The 21,247-nt window shown below is 44.0% G+C and overlaps 1 long non-coding RNA gene across 1 annotated transcript; it reads left to right on the top strand.

Moving 5' to 3' along the window:
- Positions 1–1,557: 1,557 nt before the first annotated feature.
- Positions 1,558–20,854, top strand: LOC135231259 (uncharacterized). Its single transcript, XR_010321937.1, has 3 exons — positions 1,558–2,380; positions 2,909–3,013; positions 9,846–20,854. It is a non-coding gene; the product is annotated as an uncharacterized LOC135231259 (long non-coding RNA).
- The last annotated feature ends 393 nt before the right edge of the window (positions 20,855–21,247 follow it).

The following is a 21,247-nucleotide window of genomic DNA, read 5'->3' on the forward strand; positions in this document are numbered from 1 at the left end:
CTTGCCAAAATCTCAGTCTGCAGGGCCAAGTCCTGTCTGTCCTCCCGCTTCCTCTTTCACACTCAGTGCCAGCTGGGAGGCTTGTGGCGGATGGGGGAGGAGGTTTACAAGGCGTGGCCATTGGGCAGGTCAATCACTAAGCTTGGGAGCTAGAGTCCAAAGATCAAGGCCAAGCATGTCAGAGGCCTGCATGATCCCTCCATAGCTTTATTTGATCCCTGGGCTGAGCTGAGACACTACTCTGGGTGGAGAAGGGGCCAAGTGTCCGCGAGCTCTCAAAGGCCTGTGTGTCATGACAACTTTCAACAAGGGAATACAGGTTTTTTTTTTTTTTTTTTTTGAATACTCTGGAAGTCTCTGTGAGGAGTCTTTCTTCCCCTCTAGAGGGTAGGAGCCAGGTCTTTCCTTTCCTCTGTATCTCCGAACAGCATCACTCAGGGTGAGTGTTCAGCAGACAATGGACGTTCTTCCTGTCCATGGTGGAGAATGACCAGCGTAAGAGTTACTAGCATTTCACCATTTTACAGACAGAGAAAGCAAGAAACATAATCCTGGTAGTGCTTATATGATATGCATCAGACCCTATTCTACACATTTTACATGGGTGAACTCATTGAATGCTCACAGCAATCCTATTAGATAGGTGCTATTATTATCTCCATTTTACATACGGGAAAACTGGGGCTTGAAGGTTGAAGATCCTGCCCAAGTTGACACAACCAGTAAGTAGGTCACACAACTAGTAACCTGGGATTTGAAACGAGGCAGTTTGCCTCCATAGGCCACCATGCTATGCTACCTACAGTGAGGACTGATGAAGAGACAAAGTAGGAACACAATCCAGGAATTCTGGCTTTCAGGACCCTCCACATAATTAACCTACTCAAGATTCACTGACAGTCTAGGTGATGAAAACGAGAATCTTCAGTCCCCACCTCTCCCCACCTCAGTTCTTGTCATCAGGTAATTCTAAGATAAAACCAAAAAAAAAAAAAGAAACCCTGTTGCCACTGAGTCAATTCTGACTCATGGAGACCCTATAGGACAGAGTAGAACTGCCCCATAGGGTTTCCAAGGAGTGGCTGGTAGATTCGAACTGCCAACCTTTTGGTTAGTAGCTGAACTCTTAACCACTGTACCACCAGGGCCCCTAAGACAGCAGAGTGGAACTTTACCAAACCCACCCCAGGTTCCTCCTAAGAAGGCTGAAAATGTATCTGGGGTCGCCTGCCTTTAAGGCAATAATTTCTTCCCCTTTTTAAAGAAAGTGGTAAACACCTGAAAATGGAGTTTTAGAAAGAAAGTGACTCTTCAGTCATAATTATAGCCACAGTGGGCCACTGCTCTCTATAAACAGAATAGCTGCTTCTAAATATAGCCTGCAAAATGCAAATCCCAGCGCAGCTCAGCCCTCCCACCCCCATCCTGTTCTCTCAAAGGCTGGATGTGCATGCACCCTCAGCTGCAGTCTTCCTTCTGAGAGGCCTCAGCTTAGCCTTATCCCTCTCCTGAGCAGGCTGTGTGATCCTCTCCACTAACCCAAGTGTGTGTCAGAGAAGGAGAGGGGCCGACTTTATGGCTGATGTTCTGGAGGAGAAAGAGCTACGTTTTTAATATGTACAAGGCACATATTAAGGGCGCATTTGAACACATTTTAAATGCTTCCAACTGTTGAGTAAGGGAAGGGGCTGAGACCTCAGGATCAGGAGGCGAAGAAGGAGAGGGAGTTAAAGTGCAGAGGGCTGTGGGGGAAGATTCAGCAGTACCGCCCGTCACAGACTTAGGACCAAGGTCTTTCCAGCTCATTTTCTATTTCTAATCCAATGCCAGGCAGTTGAGTATTGTTGTCCTCAACCTAGCAATTTGGAGACAGCAGTGAGTATGTATATAACAGAACAGGATGCTCTCTGGACAAAAGTTCTGAAAGAAAACCAAAACGGAAGACTGTCCCCACGCCCCCGCTGGACTGTCTCTAATGACTCTCGGGAAATGTTCCGGACATGCACAGGCATCTGCAAATTTACCCACCTGAAAGAGTTGCCTCCATCTCCTGATCCCTAGATTCAGAAATGGAAAATGCAAAGACCCTCCCTGTGTTTTCTGCAGGTGCGTGTGCATTGTTTTTAAATCACTGATTCACAATCCCCTTCTTTGCTCCCCACCTCATTTTCAGTTAGAGGAAAAAGAAGGTGAAGAAAAAAGCAAAGCACACATGGTTTCCAGAAGACTTCATCTGACACTCCTGGAAGGCTAGAATTACAAACAGGGTGGGACTCCAGATTTCTGCAACAACCTTTAGGAGGCCAAGCTTACTGTTCTTTAAAATCAGAGATTCTTCTCCCACTTCAAAATTATTCCAGAAAGCCATACAGATGAGAAGGTAACTAGATTGTGAGGAAGCCCAAGCTCTTTGGTAATGATGCTCAAATCTGGGGAAGTTCTCCTGAAATAGTAATTTGTGGGTGGAATATTAGCAGGGAGTTAGCTGCAAAATTAATCATAGATTGGAGGGATGCTGGAGCTGAGGGGGAGGATGAAATTTGAATTCAGACTCAGGATATGGAAAAGGATTCAGTAAAGCAGCTACTGCTGTGTGCTCAGAGTTAAAAGTTCCCACCACCCCCGGGCTGTCTAAGGCATGACCAGTACATAGAATCAGAGATTCCATTCAGCAAAAGCAGACAGGAAAACAAATCTCTTTTCTTTGTTTGTCCTGGTTGAAAATCAAACACGGTAGCCATTTGAAGAAATTCCAATGTCAGGAGTGTTTAGGCAGGGAAGGGTGGATAAAAATGTAGCCAGCCTTTTGACCACAGGGGAAGTCAGCTCAATGGCTCCTCAGGTGCCATTCCGCAGCACTGTACTCTGGAATGTTCACCAGGTGTCTGTGTATCTCCCCTGATTCTAGCCCACAGGACACTTCCTGCTTGCCCTCTCTTTTCCTGTGACCCCGAAATGTCAACTGGCAAGGCTCAACATTCCTGTCTGGAGCTGAGCAGCTGGAACAGCTTATGTGAGTCACAGGTGATTTTCAGCTGTTACGGGAAAACTTGGAAGAGAAAGTACTAGGTCCTGAAGAGGTTTAGTCTTGAGGAATAGAGGTGGGAGGAGAGGTGGGGAGAAGGCTCTAGAAATAACTGCAATGTCCTTCAGCTTTCATGCACTTTCATCAACATAGATAAATTTCAGCTGATCCACTAATAGCCTTAGAAAATGTTGCCTTTTGTAAAAATGAGGAAATGAAAATTACAGCCCCGCCTGTAGCTTGGAATCTTTGGAAACATGGTACCACAGTGAGGCAAGCTGGGAAGACTGCCAACCCAAGCCAGAACCAAGAGTGGAAATTTCATGCCATTAGCACAAAAGGTAAAGAACCCTGGTGGCACAGTGGTTAAGAGCTCAACTGCCAACCAAAAGGTCAGCAGTTAGAATCCACCAGTTGCTCTGTGGGAGAAAGACGTGGCAGTCTGCTTCTGTAATGATTACAGCCTTGGAAACCCTGTTGTGCAGCTCCACTCTGTCCTATAGGGTCACTATGAGTCAGAATAGGCTCGACAGCAATGGGTTAGCACAAAAAGTTAATGGGCCAGGTTGAACTTGGGGAAGATTTCATACAACCTTAGATTCAGTGTATTTTTGACAATGGATTTCAGAAAGAAGGAATGTGAAATATACCTCAGTCTGGCATTGGGGTTGGAGCAAAGATCTACTACTTTCCTTTCCAGGGAAGTCCTATGAAAACTGAATCAATTCCTCTTCTCTAATAATCTATCCAGCATCCCCTGCTAGACTAATCCACCTAAAACAATAACTCACTCCCCCACTTAAAAAAAAAAAAAAAGATCAAATCATTTAAGAACCTTAAATGGGTCCCTGCTGTCTACTAAATCAAGTACACATTCCTCTGCCTAGTTATTTAAATATCCTCCATAATTTAGCCCCACTTATCCACTTGTGCTCTCTCACACACACCCTCTGCTCTAGTTGTGCTGGCCTTCTCACTGTCCCTATGATGCTTACTCATTCCCACCTCTGTGTTTTAGTGCTCAGTATTCTTCACCTTCACCCCTGAATTTGAATTTACTCTTCTTCTTTGTCAATCCCAAAAGATCTCACTTCAGAGATTTTGTCAACTAATTCAGTTTTCATCTCTACCATCTCCAAGTAATTATGAAGTCATTCCTTAATGTATATATCACATACATACATATATATGGTACATACACAGACACATACTCATCCATACCCACCCACATATATATGAGTCCTGGTGGTGCAGTGGTTAATAGCTCGGCTGCTAACCAAAAGGCTGGCAGTTCAAATCCACCACCTGTTCCTTAGAAACCCTATGAGGCAGCTCTACTCTGTCCCATAGGGTTGCTATGAGTCAGAATCAACAGCAATGAGTTTCTTTTTTTTTTTAATGTATAAATATATATATATACAGAGAGAGAGATTTTGCCTCCCCAACTAGACTATAAGCTACCATGAATCTTGTTATAGTGCCTAACACAATACTGAGCACAACAATTGTACTCAACAAATAACTGTTGATTAATTACAATAATTCTTTTACAAGTTAAAGATTTAACACATACACAAAATCAGTGTCCTTCCCATCATGTGAGATTTCAAGACAACATGACTTATAAGCATGTTAGCTATAGGCAGGTTTTCGGGTCCACTATGTTAAGTAACACAGGAAGAAAGTGTAAAGTATGATTGTGCCTAACATGGTTAGGAGGTGGGTGGGTTCAAAATGGAAAAAAAATGTTTTCCAACCCTGACATTTTGAATGCTTATCTGAAAATCAGACACCTCCAGTATGTTGCACTTTTCCTAGCATTCAAATTCAGGGTACCATAACATTAAATTCCTTTGTGTTTAAGACTTTTTCTCCTCCTCCTTCTTCTCTTTGAGGGGGTGGGTACAAGCACAATAAACAGATTGGAAGAACTATATGCTTCTTAAAATGGAACAGAGTTTAAGATGAATCTAATCATGAGGAAACAATTAAACAAATCCTTATTGTGGGACGTTCTCCTGAACAGCTGACCTGCACTCTTCAAAAATGTCAACATCATGAAAGAAAAAAAAAGGTGGGGGAGGTAGGGGACTGTTATAAATTAGAAGAGACTTAAGAGACACGACAACCAAATGCATTAATTCATCCCTGGATTTTTGAAAAAGCGATAAAGGGCATTATTGTATGGACAATTGGGAAAAGTGCATATAACTGTATAACAGTGTTAAATTTCTTCAGAATGATGATATTGGGGTTATGTAGGAGAATATTCTTAACAGATACATGTTAAAGTATTTAGGGATGATGTCTGCCACTTACTTTCAAATAGAAAAAAAAAAAGGGTATCTTAGGAAACCCTGGTGGCGTAGTGGTTAAGTGCTACAGCTGCTAACCAAGAGTTCAGCAGTTCAAATCTGCCAGACACTCCTTGGAAACTCTATGGGGCAGTTTTATAAATTTTTTTTTTTTTAATAGGGTCACTATGAGTTGGAATCGACTCGATGGCAGTGAATTGGCTTTGGCTATAGAAAGATAAAGTAAATGTGGCAACATTGATGAATGTAGGTGAAGAGTTTAAAGGTATTCACCGTACTAGTCTTTCCACTTCTCTGCAGTGAAAAATAAAAAAGTCAGAGAAAAAAAATGGAAGTCATTTTGGATCCTGAATGATCAGGGACAAACACTAACTTTCTGTGAATCTGTGAGTAAAATATTGATCTACTTGCCATATGGGGTCATCCTACTTTACTGAACTCACTCCCCAGAGTTGCCCGAAGATGCTGGTATGCAATTACTTGGGAAGAGAGACTAGATGCTCCTACCAATAGTGACTCCTCACAGCATACCCTCTATTCCCTTCTGGGGCCCTGAGTCCAGGGCTTTCTTCCCTGCTCTCCTTCACCACATAGGGTTTATGCTACCTGCCTTGACTTCAGGATTTACTGTGTTGTTCTTGTTGTGTTTCAAGGTTGTACACTCTCAAGGGCAGGGGCATGTTTCATTTTTCATGTACCAATCCTTCCTCCCCCAACTTCTCAATCTCATGCTTTATACAGAGCTAATTACATAGTAGGTGCCCAGTAAATATTTTTCTATTGACTCATTATTGACTATCTCATAAGTATGCAGGGAAAGGCACGTATGGAAGTTTAGGTAGAGTGGTCTAATCAAAACCCACTGTCGTCAGGTCAATTCCAACTCACAGCGACCCTACAGAACAGAGTAGAACTGCCCCATAGGGCTTCCAAGGAGTGGCTGGTGAAGTCGAACTGCTGACCTTTTGGTTAGCAACTGAGCTCTTAACCACTGTGCCACCAGGGCTCCATAGAGTGGTCAAGGTTGAGGTCAAAAGGTTACCCAACTGAGGTATTAAAATACTGCTGGGTAGGGCCTTGCAGAAGAAATGTAAAGCGTAGGCTTTGACACAACCTAATTCTCTGTGGCAACCAGGTGTTACTGGCTTAGGTGGTGATTAGAGCTTTGGGGTGGGGTAAAAGTAATACAGCCTTGGCAAAAGCTTATGAATACATAAGCGCAGAATGTCCCCAGCTTGCCGCTGTGGGGCAACTGCTCTCATAAGCCTGTGAGTTCTTTGCAAGGAAGCAGGGCCAAAGGATTGAGGACTTTAAAAGAGGGAATTCTCATGTTTGCATTGTGGCTCCATGAGCAGAGTCATTGTGCCTGGAGGGACCTGTACCACTTGTGATTCAAGGAGAACAACCCGAGCTTCTTTCAGAAAATCACAGTGAGAACTAGCTCCTGCACCACTTCAGGAGGAAGATGCTGCCCACATGCTGAGCAAGTTGCAGGAGAACACCTAGGCCTGCTACATTCCAATTCCAGCTGCGACACAGCTGTGTTGCGGCTTGTTAGGGGAGTGTAGACTTGTCCTTCTTGTCTTGAGTAATTTTTCAGCGAGGCTGGAAGAGCTAAAGGATAAATTTCCTTTCTACTCCAGCCAAGGCTTCCAGGAGGCAGGCCCTCAGCTCCATTGTTACATAAAACTTATTTCCTATTAAATTGGATCTTTCCACTGGCCACTGAGCATTATACTAACATGGGCACTTAGTTTTAAACTTATTTTAATATTTTATTACATACCCTCTTGTATTGGTCTCTGATTATGTCATGTAAATTTTGAATTCCCCCACAGAATCACAAGCTTTTGGGGGACCATGCTATATGCTGCTTTTGCCACCTATGCTTGCCTCCTATATCCAGTGGACGGTAAACAGTAGATGTCATTGTTGATGTTAGGTACCATTGAGTCAATTTTGACTCATAGCAACCCCATGTGGCAGAGTAGAACTGCCCCATCAGTCATCTAGTTTGTAATCTTTATGGGAGCAGATGGCCAGGTCTTTCTGCTGCAGAGTTGCTGGATGGGTCTGAACTGCCAACTTTTAGGTTAGCAGTTGAGTGCTTAACCATTGCACTACCACGACTCCTTAAACATTAGATATACAGTAAATATATGGGAATGTGTAAATGATCTATTGTATACCCATACTGTGGGATACTAACCAAATAAACCAAACCCAGTGTCGACTCATTGCGACCATATAGGACAGAGTAGAACTGCCCTGTAGAGTTTCTAAGGAGCGCCTGGTGGATTTGAACTGCGGACCCTCTAGGTTAGCAGCTGTAGCGCTTAACCGCTATGCCACCAGGGTTCCCTGTGGGATACTATGTAGCAGTTAAAAAGAATGAAGAGGCTCTGCATATTCTGACATGGAGAGATTTCTAACTCATATTAGTGTGTCAAAAAAAAAGAAAAAAGCAAGCAAGTACAGCATGAAACTCCTTATGTAGAAGGGAAGAGCAGAAGAAATAAGTACTTGATCCATTTGTTTGTTTTCTTCCTCATATGTTTACCTGTTGTTGTTAGGTGCTATCGAGTCCATTCTGACCCATAGTGACACGATGGACAACAGAACGTAACAGTGCCTGGTCCTATGCCATCCTCACAATCGTTGTTATGTTTGAGCTCATATTCCCCTAGTCAAAGACTAGTGTAGGTGGTGGTAGAACCCAGTAAGTTCCTGTATTTTCCTTTCCAAAAGGAATTGTTGGTAACGTTAAATAAATAATATGTGTAAGGCAGCTAGCACAGGACTTGTTACAGTAGTGGGGCACACACTGATTTTAGTACTTTACACGAATTAACTCATTTAACCCTCACAACAGTCCTATTAGGAAACCGAGGCATAGAGAGGTAATTTGCCCTAGGTTAGATATCACAGCGAACAGCAGACCCAGGGTTCAAACCCAAGAATGCTAGCCCCAGAGCCTGTCTTCTTAACCACTACACTGCAGGTGCTCAATAAATGTGCACCTTCTCCCATGCATTTCCTCCCTCCTCTGTGTTTCTACATGTTGTATATGCCTCATTGACAGCACTCAGAATATTGTGTTAGAATTAATTGAAAAGACAAAAATAAATCCCCATCCTCACCTGAACCTATGGCTTCATCTACGGATTTGAAGGTTTGAGGTAGCTATAAGGAGCTACTGACGCCTCCTGGAAACTATGTGTGGTTGTTACTGAGAGAACATGGCCATTTGCCTTGACTGTATTTCATCATGTGATATACATAGATCTCCCCTGTGAGTGCCTCCCAAAGACAGGTTTTAAGCTCAATGAACAAGCTGATGATGGTCCCGGTGTAATTAATCCTACTTGACTAAAGGTGGGGGGTAGATCTAATAACTTCTGAGAATGATAAGCATTAAGATTTCTAGGACTCTGATTCTTGGCTCCTCAAGTGCTTGAGGCATTAAGATTGATACTACCTGAAAGTGAACTAGGAGGCTTTGCCCCAGGCCTAGGTCCCCCAGTAGTGTGTTGGAGACAACTCAATGTTTAATGCTCTTTCAGATTAAATCAGCATTCTTCAGATTTGCCAGACCTATTGTCACAGTGATCTGTATCCCCGGTTCACACATGGAATGTTTGCTCTCTGGCAGCCAAATGCACTTGGAACTGGCAGTGATGATCTCATAAAGCAGGAAAGCTGAGCAGTTAGTCAGATGATTAACACATTATTGAGACTGAGGAATTGAGCATCACATAATGAAAATATCTGGGCATTGCCAAATCAGGAATTTCCAATCTTGGAAAACTTAGGGATCATCCTATCCAAAGTCATTATTTTATAAACGTGGGAACTAAGGCTTTAAAGAGGGGTAGATGTCAGGGTTTCTGGCCTGAGAAAAGTTAAAGTGCAATTGTTCTAATATATATAATCCACTCTGGAGAACAGTACCCGTGAGTTGCCCAGATCTCCCTTTCAATGACTCCATGGCCTTCAGTGTTCAACTGCAGTCATTAATTCATGCCAGATGCCTTGTAACATCTATTCCTGGTAACATCTATTTAACAGTCTGTTTTTATTTTTCATTGTCCTGTTTGTATTGTGTTTACACATATATGAAGGGAGACCATCCCCTCCCATGCTCACCCCCACCATCTCCAAGGCTCTAATGCTGTAGACTTCTCTCAGCTTGGGTACTAGATGAATGGAGGGCCTTAGGTTGGAGATGGGAGTAGGAAATGATCTTCATAAATTGTTTGCCTATGCTGTCACTAGGACCCTAAGGGATGGGTCCTCCAGGTGGTCTGCAGGCTTTTCTCTTAAGTAATCATGTTTAGGAGGTGACCACAGCTATGCTTTTGTTCCTGAGATTATTTGACAATTTGCTTATACTATTTTAAACAATAAAAACTAGCAACTGCCTTACTGGCAACTCATCAATACAAAAATCCTGCCTCCCATGTGTATAATGCTATCTGGTTTTCTGTCCCTTACACTTTTTCTAGGAAGAAGGACCAGTGGTCTACTTCTGAAAAGAATTAGCCAGTGAAAACCTTACAAATAGCAGTGGAACACTGTCTGATATAGTGCCGGAAGATGAACCACTCAGGTTGGAAGGCACTCAAAATATGACTGGGGAAGTGCTGCCTCCTCAAAGTAGAATCCATCTTAATGGTGTGGATGAAGTCAAGCTTTCGGAACCTTCATTTGCTGATGTGGCATGAGTCATAATGAGAAGAAACAACTGCAAACATCCATTAATAATCGGAACCTGGAATGTACAAAGTATGAATCTAGAAAAATTGGAAATTGCAAAAATGAAATTGAACATATAAAGATCTATACCCTAGGCATTAGTGAGGTGAAATGTACTGGTATTGGTCATTCTGAATCAGACAATCATATGGTCTACTATGCCAGGAATGACAACTTGAAGGGGAATGGTGTTGCATTCATTGTCAAAAAGAACATTTCGAGATCTATCCTGAAGTACAATGCTGTCAGTGATAGGATAATATCCATACTCCTATAAGGAAGACCAGTTAACACGAGTGTTATTCAAAATTATGCACCAATTACTGAGGCCAAAGATGAAGAAACTGAAGATTTTTACCGACTTCTGCAGTCTGAAATTGATCGAACACGCAATCAGGATGCACTGATAATTACTGGTGACTGGAATTCAAAAGTCAGAAACAAAGAAGAAGGATCAGTAGTTGGAAAATATGGCCTTGGTGATAGAATTTTGCAAGACCAATGACTTCTTCATTGCAAATACCTTTTTTCACCAACATACACAATGACTATACACATGGGCCCTGCCAGATAGAATACTCAGGAATCAAATCGACTATATCTGTGGAAACAGACGATGAAAAAGCTCAATATCATCAGTCAGAACAAGGCCAGGGGCCAACTGCAGATCAGACCATCAATTATTCATATGCAAGTTCAAGCTGAAACTGAAGAAAATTAGAACAAGTCCATGAGAGCCAAAGTACGACCTTGAGTATATCTCACCTGATTTTAGAGACCATCTCAAGAATAGATTTGATGCGTTAACACTAACGATCGAAGACCAGACAAGTTGTGGAATGACACCAAGGACATGATAACGTGAAGAAAGCAAGAGGTCATTAAAAAGACAGGAGAGGAAGAAAAGATCAAAAGGGATGTCAGAAGAGACTCTGAAACTTGCTCTTGAACGTCAAGTAGCTAAAGCAAAAGGAAAAAAGGATGAAGTAAAAGAGCTGAACAGAAGATTTCAAAGGGTGGCTTGAGAAGACAAAATAAAGTATTATGATGATATATGCAAAGACCTGGAGATAGAAAACCAAAAGGGAAGAACATGCTCGGCATTTCTCAAGCTGAAAAAACTGAAGAAAAAAACTCAAGCCTCGAGTTGCAATACTGAAGGATTCTACAGGAAAAATATTAAATAACGTAAGAAGCATCAAAAGAAGATGGAAGGAACACACAGAGTCACTATACCAAAAAGAATTGGTCAATGTTTGACCATTTCAGGAGGTAACATATGATCAGGAACTGATGGTACTGAAGGAAGAAATCCAAGCTGCACTGAAAGCACTGGTGAAAAACAAGCCTCCAGGAATTGACGGAGTACCAACTGAGATGTTTCAACAAGTGGATGCAGTGCTGGAAGTGCTTACTTATCTATGCCAAGAAATTTGGAAGAACCTTATCTGACCAACTGACTGGAAGACATCCATATTTATGCCTATTCCCGAGAAAGGTGATCCAACCGCATGCAGAAATTATCAAACAGTATCATCAATATCACATGCAAGCAAAATTTTGCTGAAGATGATTCAAAAGCAGCTGCAGCAGTATATTGACAGGGAGCTGCCAGAAATTCAAGCCAGATTTAAAAGCCTAGTACCCAGTGCCGTCGAGTCGATTCCGACTCATAGCGAGATTTAAAAGAGGACTCGGAAATAGGGATATCATTGCTGATGTCAAATGGATCCTGGCTGAAAGCAGAGAATACCAGAAAGATGTTTACCTGTGTTTTATTAACTATGGTAAGGCATTTGTGTGGATCATAACAAATTACGGATAACGGGAATTCCAGAACACTTAATTGTGCTCCTGAGGAATCTGTACACGGATCAAGAAGCAGTCATTCGAACAGAACAAGGGGGTACTGCATGGTTTAAAGTCAGAAAAGGTGTGTGTCAGGGCTGTACCCTTTCACTCCCTATACCTATTCAATCTGTATGCTGAGCAAATAATCTGAGAATCTGGACTATGTGAAGAAGAACAGGGCATCAGGAGTGGAGGAAGACTTATTAACAACCTACATTATGCAGATGACACAACCTTGCTTGCTGAAAGTGAAGAGGACTTGAAGCACTTACTGAGGAAGATCAAAGATCATAGCCTTCATTATGGATTACACCTCAACATAAAGAAAACGAAAATCCTCACGACTGGACCAGTGAGCGACATCATGATACACAGAGAAGAGGTTGAGGTTGTCAAGGATTTCATTTTACTTGGATCCACAATCATGGAAGCAGCAGTGAAGAAATCAAAAGACGCATTGCATTGGGCAAATCTGCTGCAAAGGACCTCTTTAAAGTGTTGAAAAGCAAAGATGTCACTTTGAGAACTAAGGTGTGCCTTACCCTAGCTATGGTGTTTTCAATCCAATCTTATCATATGCATGCGAAAGCTGGACAATGAATAAGGAAGACCAAAGAAGAACTGACGCCTTTGAATTGTGGTGTTGGCAAAGAATACGGAATATACCATGGACTGCCAAAAGAATGAACAAACCTGTCTTGGAGGAAGTACAACCAGAATGCTCCTTGGAAGCAAGGATGGTGAAACTACATCTCATATACTTTGGAAATGTCATCGGGAGGGGTCAGTCCCTGGAGAAGGACATCGTGCTTGGTAAAGTAGAGGGTCAACAAAAAAGAGGAAGACCCTCAAGAAGATGGACTGACACAGTGGCTGCAACGGCGGGCTCAAGCATAGCAACAATTGTGAGGCTAACGCAGGACCGGGCACTGTTCTGTTCTGTTGTGCACAGGGTCGCTGTGAGTCAGAACCGACTTGACAGCGCCTAACAACAACCCCTTACACTTCCTCTGAAAGACCTACCTTCTCACACAGATGGGGTTGTTCTGGGGACATAAACTGCTCCATTCTGAGGGGACAAGTAGTCCTTCTGTGGAAGACTATTGTCCTTTTCAAGCACTCAGTGCACTGGAAAGTAATTGCACTGAGTTGCTCCTTGTGCCTGGCTTTCCCACTCCTCAGGTTGGTGAGGCCTATGCCTGATTTGCAGGTGGGTTCCAATTGAAGAGGCTTGGACAAAGGCAAACTTTTGTCCTTTCCCACCAGGGTGGAGGAATGGGGAAGAGGCATGAGGATAAGAGGAACATGCCCCAAGCCAGGATGTTTCTTATGGAAGTTGGCAAAGAATGCCGGATCACTCGCTTTGATTAGACCCCCTTTGCTAAAGAAACAGGGTCTAGGGGAAAGTGTCTTTTCTAATATTGCCCTAAAAAAGCAAAACCAAACCCATTTCCGTTGCCAATTCTGACTCACAGTGACCCTATAGGACAGAGTAGAACTGCCCCATAGAGTTTCCAAGGAGCAGCTGGTGGATTCAAACTGCTGACATTTTGGTTAGCACCAGAACGCTTAACCACTAGTGCCACCAGGGCTTCCTAGGGCAAGGTTATTTCCTAGTGTGACGGAGAAAACACCTGTAGTCTTTGAGGACAATGGGGCTTTAGGGTAGAATTTAGCTTAACACCTCCATAGTCACCTTTAACGTGGTCCTGGCATAGGCTTCCTTGGTGAAAAGCACACAGCTTTGCAGTCAGACAGGAGTCCCTGGGTGCTGCGAAGAGTTGCTTACTGAAAGGTCGGAGGTTTGAGTCCACTCAGGGGTGCCTCAAAAGACAGGTCTGGCAACTACTTCTGAAATATCAGCCACTGAAAACTCTATGGAGCACAGTTCTACTTTAACACACATGGGGTCACCTCAAAAGCAACTCATTTTTTGGGAGTTGGCTCAGGATTTCAATCCCAGTTGAGACACTTACTAGCTGTGACCTCGAGCAAATAAACATTTCTGAACTTCCAATTTTCTCATCTGTAAATGCGAGTTAATAATACTTTTTCACAGTGTTAAACCCAAAAACCCTCTGCCGTTGAGTCGATTCTACAGTGTTGCCCTAAAAAAATCAGGAAAATAAAAAAGTAGAATGCCTGCTTGATACAAAGTGCTCAGAAAGCGGTAGCTATTATTATTAATAAAATAAGGGAAACCTAGGGGAAACTCAGCAGGAAACCAAGGACTCTTCACGAAAAAGGAACCGAAATAGCCGGGAGTGGGCTCCACCCACCCCTGTCAGCTCCTCCATTTGCTGGAGGAGGAGAAGCAGGAAGGGGACCCTCTGCCCTCCTCCCACCCCAAGCTAAGCTTGTAGTCAGGAGGGTTGTCTACACAGAGCAGAAAGCTGGGGTGAGCTGAGGGTGGGGAGGGGGTTGTTTTGCTTTAGACAAGGGTGAGGGCTGCCCTCGGCCTCCTATGGGGGAAGGAAGAGATAGATAAAGCTACGTAACAAAAAGCTCAAGGCCAAACCCACAGCAGGCCCCAGAGACGGATGGGGGGAAGTGTGTCCTTAGGCCGCTTTCCCCCCTTCTCTGTTTGCTCTGCCTGAATCAGCTGACCTTGTTTTCGCAGGCCTCATGGCTCTCGGGCCATCCGGGCTCTCCTGCCCCCACCCCAGGACACCAGTCTGCGCCCGCCGGCTGGTCCAAGGCCGGCGGGTCCTCGCCTCCCTGCGCACACCGGCCCGTCCTCCTCTCCAGCCAATCAGCTGCAGCCTGGGCGCGCGGCCTCTTCCGTCCTGCGCTCCCGTTCTTTTCCTGGGCCGGTTTGGGCAGAGGGGAGGCCAGCTCTGCCCAGTAAGCCTTCAGAGGACACAGTCTCCTCTTTATGAAAAGAACATTCACATTTCCACGAAGGCCTTTGCCAGCGAATGCACTACTTAAGGGCAGGCAGGCTGCCCAAGGCTTACCACAGCCGCACTGTGCTGGGTTGTCCCCCTGGAGTTCTCAGAGCATCCATCAAGGTCTGCTTAGGGCTCCGGGAAAACAGCAGACCTTTTCTTCCCTTCAAAACCACCCCACCTGTGACCCTAGCTGATCTCTCCCTTCCAGCTAGCACACGGACTGCTGTTTGGAGATTCCATATGATTGCAGTCATCCCTGTCCAGGTTTGGGAGGGAAGGGAGAAATACTCTGGAGAAATACTCTGAAGAAATACTCTGAGTTTCCTATGTCCCAGCCCTCCGGCCTAAATCCATCCAACTACTGCCTAGTTCACAAACTAGAGAAAGGAAGAAGAAAACACGTGATTCAGCCCCCTACTGTGTACCTGGAACTTTACATATCCTCTCACTTAATCCACACAAAAATTCTATAAGGTATCATAGTTCTCAGCCTGGAGATGAGGAAACCAAGGCTCTGAGAGATGAAGAATCTTACGGTTACTGAGAGTCTGGATGGCAATGAAGCCAAGGTTTTTTCTAAGTGACTCAGCATTATACCAGGATGCAAGTAGTGCCCATTCCCAGAACCTCATGGATTCCCTTGTTTCCTGCACACAGCAAATGCAGTAGATGCTCCCTATCTTTAACTCAGAGGCCTTTCCAGGAGAGTTGGTAGGAGAGAGGGGCAGTCTTTAGATGCTTCCTGCACGAAAAAGTTCTCCATCGCTGGCAGCTTTTGAGCTGCCTTTCCACAGCTACTCGCCATCATCCTTCTCCCACATCTTTTCAGTTAAGTGGCTGCTTAAGTGGAGGCTACTTTGCCACTTTGGAAAGAATCTGGAGTTACCAATTAATTTTTCAGGTGTTAGATTCATCTGTTGCTGCTGAGTCAATTCCAACTCACAGTGACCCTATAGGACAGAATAGAACTGCCCCATAGGGTTTCCAAAGCTATAATCTTTACAGAAGTAGATTGCCACATCTTTCTCCCTTGGAGCAGCTGGTGGGCTGGAAATAATGACCTTTTGGTTAGCAGCTGAGTGCTTAACCACTGTGCCACCAGGGCTCCTTTTGGTGTTAGTTTAGACAGCATTTTCTTTAGGAAGTAGTCTTTGACCCCCACAAGCCTGGGTCAGCTGCCTCTAGCAGCACCTCTACTTCCCCTTTCAGCAGTTCTTATCACACCACCTATTGCAATTATTTATTTCCTTATCTGTCTGTGTAGACAGAAGGAAGCTACCTGAGTGCAAGAACCATGTCATGACTATAACCTCAGCATTGAGCTGAAATGCCACGGCTCAGCTCTCAGGATGCCTGTGTTTCCCCAGGAACACCATTTTAAAACTACTGAACTAGAGTCTGGAAGTTAAAAGTAGGGTAAGAGGGAAGTTGGAGATGACTATAAAAACATGACCTTTAAATATAATGACAATAACAACAATCATAACTATGATTTATTGAGTGCCTGTTATGTTCCAATTCTTTTTGGTGTAGTGACTCTGTATTTCTTCCATCTTCTTTTGGTGCTTCCTGTGTCATTTAATATTTTCCCCGTAGAATCCTTCAGTATTGCAACTTGAGGCTTGAATTTTTTCTTCAGTTCTTTCAGCTTGAGAAATGCTGAATGTGTTCTTCCCTTCTGGTTTTCTATCTCCAGGTCTTCGCACATGTCATCATAATACTTTACTTTGTCTTCTTGAGCTGCCCTTTGAAATCTTCTGCTCAGCTCTTTTACTTCACTTTTTCCTTTTGCTTTAGCTACTTGACGTTCAAGAGCAAGTTTCATGTTTGGTAAAGTAGAGGGTCAACGAAAAAGAGGAAGACACTCAACAAGATGGGTCAAATTAGTGGCTGCAAAAATGGGTTCATGCATAGCAACAATTGTGAGGATGGCACAGGACCGGGCACTGTTTCACTCTGTTGTACATAGGGTCACTCTGTTGTGCATAGGGTCGCTATGAGTCGGAACTGACTCTAGGGCACCTAACAAGAGCAATGGTATGTTCCGGGCACTGTTCTAAGAGCTTTAGTGAAACACTTCTTAAATTTTTACTTGTATTTGAATCATCTTGTTAAAATACAGATTCTAGTTCAGTAGATCTGGGGTGGGGCCTGAGATTCTGAATTTCTAACAAGCTCTCAGGCGATGCTGATGCTGCTGGTCCATGGACCATATTTTGTGTAGCAAGTCTTTGGTGTATTAACTTATTTCATCCTCTCAATAGTCTTATGAAGTAGTTGCCACTATTATTCCCATTTAACCTGTACTCAAAGGTTAAGTATATATGAACTTAAGTCAAAATAAATGACTAGGGGAATGAGGAAGCAGAGAATGGTGTGGCCAGGGTACAGTTGTGGAAGAAACAGAAACAAAGCCGTAGGCAGAGGAAACAGTATTTATGATAGTCAGCATGAATGGGAGGTGGACAGGAGCTACAAGGCTGTTTTATCCACTAGGCATTATGTGCACAGCACTTAGGGCTAGGAGCTTCCCAAAGGTCCCAAATATTTGAGACCTGAAAATAAGTTATTGATACCTACATATGAAAACTGAACATTTAAATTAATAATTCAAAAATTCAGATAATTAAAAATACTTTCAAAAATTTTACATGAAAAAAAATCTATGTTTAATGAGTGACATGGGTATATTTTAACACATTTGATAATAAATGGGTAGACCAGACCAGACCCTTGCTGTTGAGTCGATTCTAACTCATAAATGGGAAAGGACCTCTCCAAGTAACAGTGCCTAAGGACAGGACAGGCTCTGGCCACACTGGGTCTGGACGTAATCCTGAGGGCAGCTGGGAACCACCGCCATAAGCAGGAAAACATTCTGTGTGGCTACAGTGCAGAGAATGGGTTGGAGGGAGGCCAAACTGGAGGCCTGGAGGCCAGAGACCAGATAGGTAGTTTCAGTCTTCCAGGACTTGGAGACAGTCTCTCCTCAGTTCCAGGATTAGCGTAAAAGGATAGCATTTTACAACCCAATTATTCTTTGATTCCTCTGGCCCCAATCTGACTCAGCATTCTAAATTTACTTAAGATTTGGGGACAAGGCTTTTTGCCAAATCCTTTCTTATTAAGGCCAATGACGCTACACCATAGGGGACGTATTAAGAGCTCAAATTTTGAGTGAGACAGACATGGACGTGAGGCCCAGCTCTTGCTAACTTTTTAATTTTGACAAGTGATTTAACTTCTTAGCCTTGATTCCTTATTGGCAAAATGGGCATAATACATTCCTCACAGGGTTGTTTGAGAATTAAGTGAGGTGAACTATACATACAGTACCTTCCACAGAATGTTATTGTTGCCCCTTGACTTATGAGGACCCCCTGCACAATGAAACAAAACGCTGCTTGGTCCCACACCATCCCTGTGATAAGTTGCAGATCGGACTGTTGTGATCCATAGGGTTTTCACTGGCTTATTTTTGGAAGTAGATCACCAGATCTTTCTTTTTAGTCTGTCTTAGTCTGGAAGTTCCACCGAAACCTGTTCAGCATCATGGCAACACACAAACCACCAATGACAGACAATGGCTGGGCATGAGGTGAATTGGCCAGGAATTGAACCAGGTCTCCTGTATGGAAGGTGAGATTTTGATCACTGAACCACCAATGCCTCATACTTATAAATGGTAGCTGATATCATATATGTGCCATTCTTCTGAGGCCTAGTTGAGCTTTCTTTGGGAAGGAATAGAGGGTAGGGTAAATAATCTCTTCATTTATCTCCTGAGGTAGAAATTATTATCCCCCTTTTGCAGACAAGAAAACTGGGTTCAGAGATTAGATAGGTCAGGGAACTAGGAACAGAAAGTGGGAAATCTGCAAGAGCTGAAATTTTATTTTTATTTCGCCTGTGCACTCTCTCCTGCAGTCAACATCTGATGCTGCCTCCACTCTCTGATGGGTCCAAAACCTACTCCCTTAGTCATGGCATGAGTCAATCATCGTGACAGATGGCATGCCCTGAATACACTCCTCCTGGCTCCACTACTCCATTTCCCTTCTTCCTCACCCAACCTCCCTACCACCTTGCTCCCAAATTTTACAGCTTGTGGATTTCCTTTATTTAGGCACTGGTCTCTTTGAGAGTCAAAGAGAACTGCCCTGGACTGGATGCCTTCCAGGGTACCTCCCTTTAGAAGGAGTAGATAAACAGGTCACTTCAGTATGGTGAGGGAGGAAGCTGACTTCTTATGGGAGGAGGGAAAATACTGCAGATCACATGGAGGATGGAAATCAAAGTAACAGGGCTCCTCTCATATTCTCTCAATCTCACAGTGACAGCCCCCTGCCGGCCACTATTACCATGAGAAGTATTTTGGAGATAGCACAGGCAGTTCTAAGCTCTTGGGGTTCTGGGACACTAGTGGAAACTGTATTGTGTGAAAAACATTTCTATCCTTTGTTCCTCTTCACCTCACCCAGCCTCCTCTTCAAACTGACCCCACAACCTCCAGGATACATTTTTCTCCTATATGGAAAAATCTCAGCTTTTACAGAAGATTTGGAGCTCCTGCCCTGGTGACTCTTTCATGTGGCCTGAAAGCTCAGAGCTCTGTAGCTGGAAGGCTCGGCAGGGCTAGCAAGACACTGGCTGTGATTGCCTGGAGCAGCCAGGATTCAGTTTACAGACATTCTGTTGTGGCAACCAGAACAAGTCCTGGGCTTTGCAAGATTTCTGTTCCCCACCTCCACCCCTCTGTTGAATGCAGCTCACAACTAGGGGTGTGGATGAGTATTAAATTTCGTAGATTGCTGTGAAAACCTGAGGGAGACACACAGACAGATGAAGACACAGAGACAGAGAGAGAAACGGGGTGCGGCATTAAAGGTCCGGCCCCACCCTGACCCACAACCCCTGGGCAGTCACATTTCTAGGAAACTGCAGCTGAAGGGAAAAGTCCTGGCCGTGTGAGTGAGACCAGCCTGGCAGTGTACAGATTAGAACTGAAAATGTGTACCCCAGCAGACGATTGGCCCCTGGACTCCTTTCCCAGGGCACAAGGCAAACACACAAAAATGAAATGACCAAAAGCTTGACCCTCGCACCTTGAGGTAAACAAACCCAGTTCCCTGGATGGGGTTTACGGAAACAGGGAGTTCACCTTGGAGAGGCCGAGGGGTTTTCCATTCTCTTGGTGTGGAGCCTGGTGACCTTCCAGCTCAGAGGCTCACCATTTCGGGAAAGTGGTTGCTCTTTCTCAGAGGCTTAGAGGTGATGCTCCAGACTGCAGGATGCCACTTGTTTCCACCTGGCTGATGTTTCAGCACTGCCCTCTGCCCTCCCTATCTATCCCCAAGTTTGCTCCAGGGCCCTGAGCAGACTCTCCAGGGATACCTGGCCCCTTTACTCTTTTTCCATCGCCCCTGTAGAAAGCAGGTACTCACTGCAGGCCTCAGCGCCCTGTGGGAAAGTCCTATTCTTGGCTGCAGGTGCCCTCCTGCCTCCATGAGGGACAGCGCTAGGTTACAGGATATATCCATCTTTACCCGGCCCATTCATTAAGCCTAATCTCCCTGGTGGGGTAGGCCTGTCAAACATACCTCTTTCCCAGGCTGGAGCAATCCCAAACCATCTCTCATGACTGTGTGTGTAATCCCCAAAAGTATGTAGAAGGCAAGTAGTAGCAGTGACAGTGTGCTGATGCCCTGTATTGAAACAAGAAGTTCGGACTTGTGAGGATGAGATCCTTTGTGCTCTCAAAAAGTGACTGGCAGCTCCCCTTCTCTGGCTTCTGCTCCAGCCTGGATCCCTTGCTTTGCCAACATCCCTGCTTCATTCTTGGTGGGCTGCCTTACTCCAGGTCTAGTACGAATGTTATCCTTGGCTTGTCTAGGACTACCTGAGAAAAAGCAGCCAGTCTTGGAGCCTCCGTATACCTGACCCAACCGTTCAATCAGGTACATGTATCTAAGCAGTGGTTCTGACACTTGAGCTTGCACTGGAATCACCTGGAAGCTTGTTAAGATAAATAACTGGAAAATAAAGGGCATTTATACAAAGCCAACAGCCAACATTATCCTAAATGGAGAGAGTCTGAAAGCATTCTCCTTGAGAACGGGAACCAGACAAGGATGCCCTTTACCACCACTCTTATTCAACATTGTGCTGGAGGTCCTAGCCAGAGCAAGTAGGCTAGATAAAGAAATAAAGGGCACTCAGATTGGTAAGGAAGAAGTAAAAGTATCTCTATTTGCAGATGACGTGATCTTATACACAGACAACCCTAAAGAATTCTCAAGAGAACTACTGAAACTAATACAAGAGTTCAGCAGAGTATCAGGATACAAGATAAACATACAAAAATCAGTTGGATTCCTCTACACCAAAAAGAGAACGTCAAGAGGAAATCA

The sequence above is a fragment of the Loxodonta africana genome, chromosome 4, assembly GCF_030014295.1.
Source record: "Loxodonta africana isolate mLoxAfr1 chromosome 4, mLoxAfr1.hap2, whole genome shotgun sequence".
NCBI lineage: Eukaryota > Metazoa > Chordata > Mammalia > Proboscidea > Elephantidae > Loxodonta > Loxodonta africana.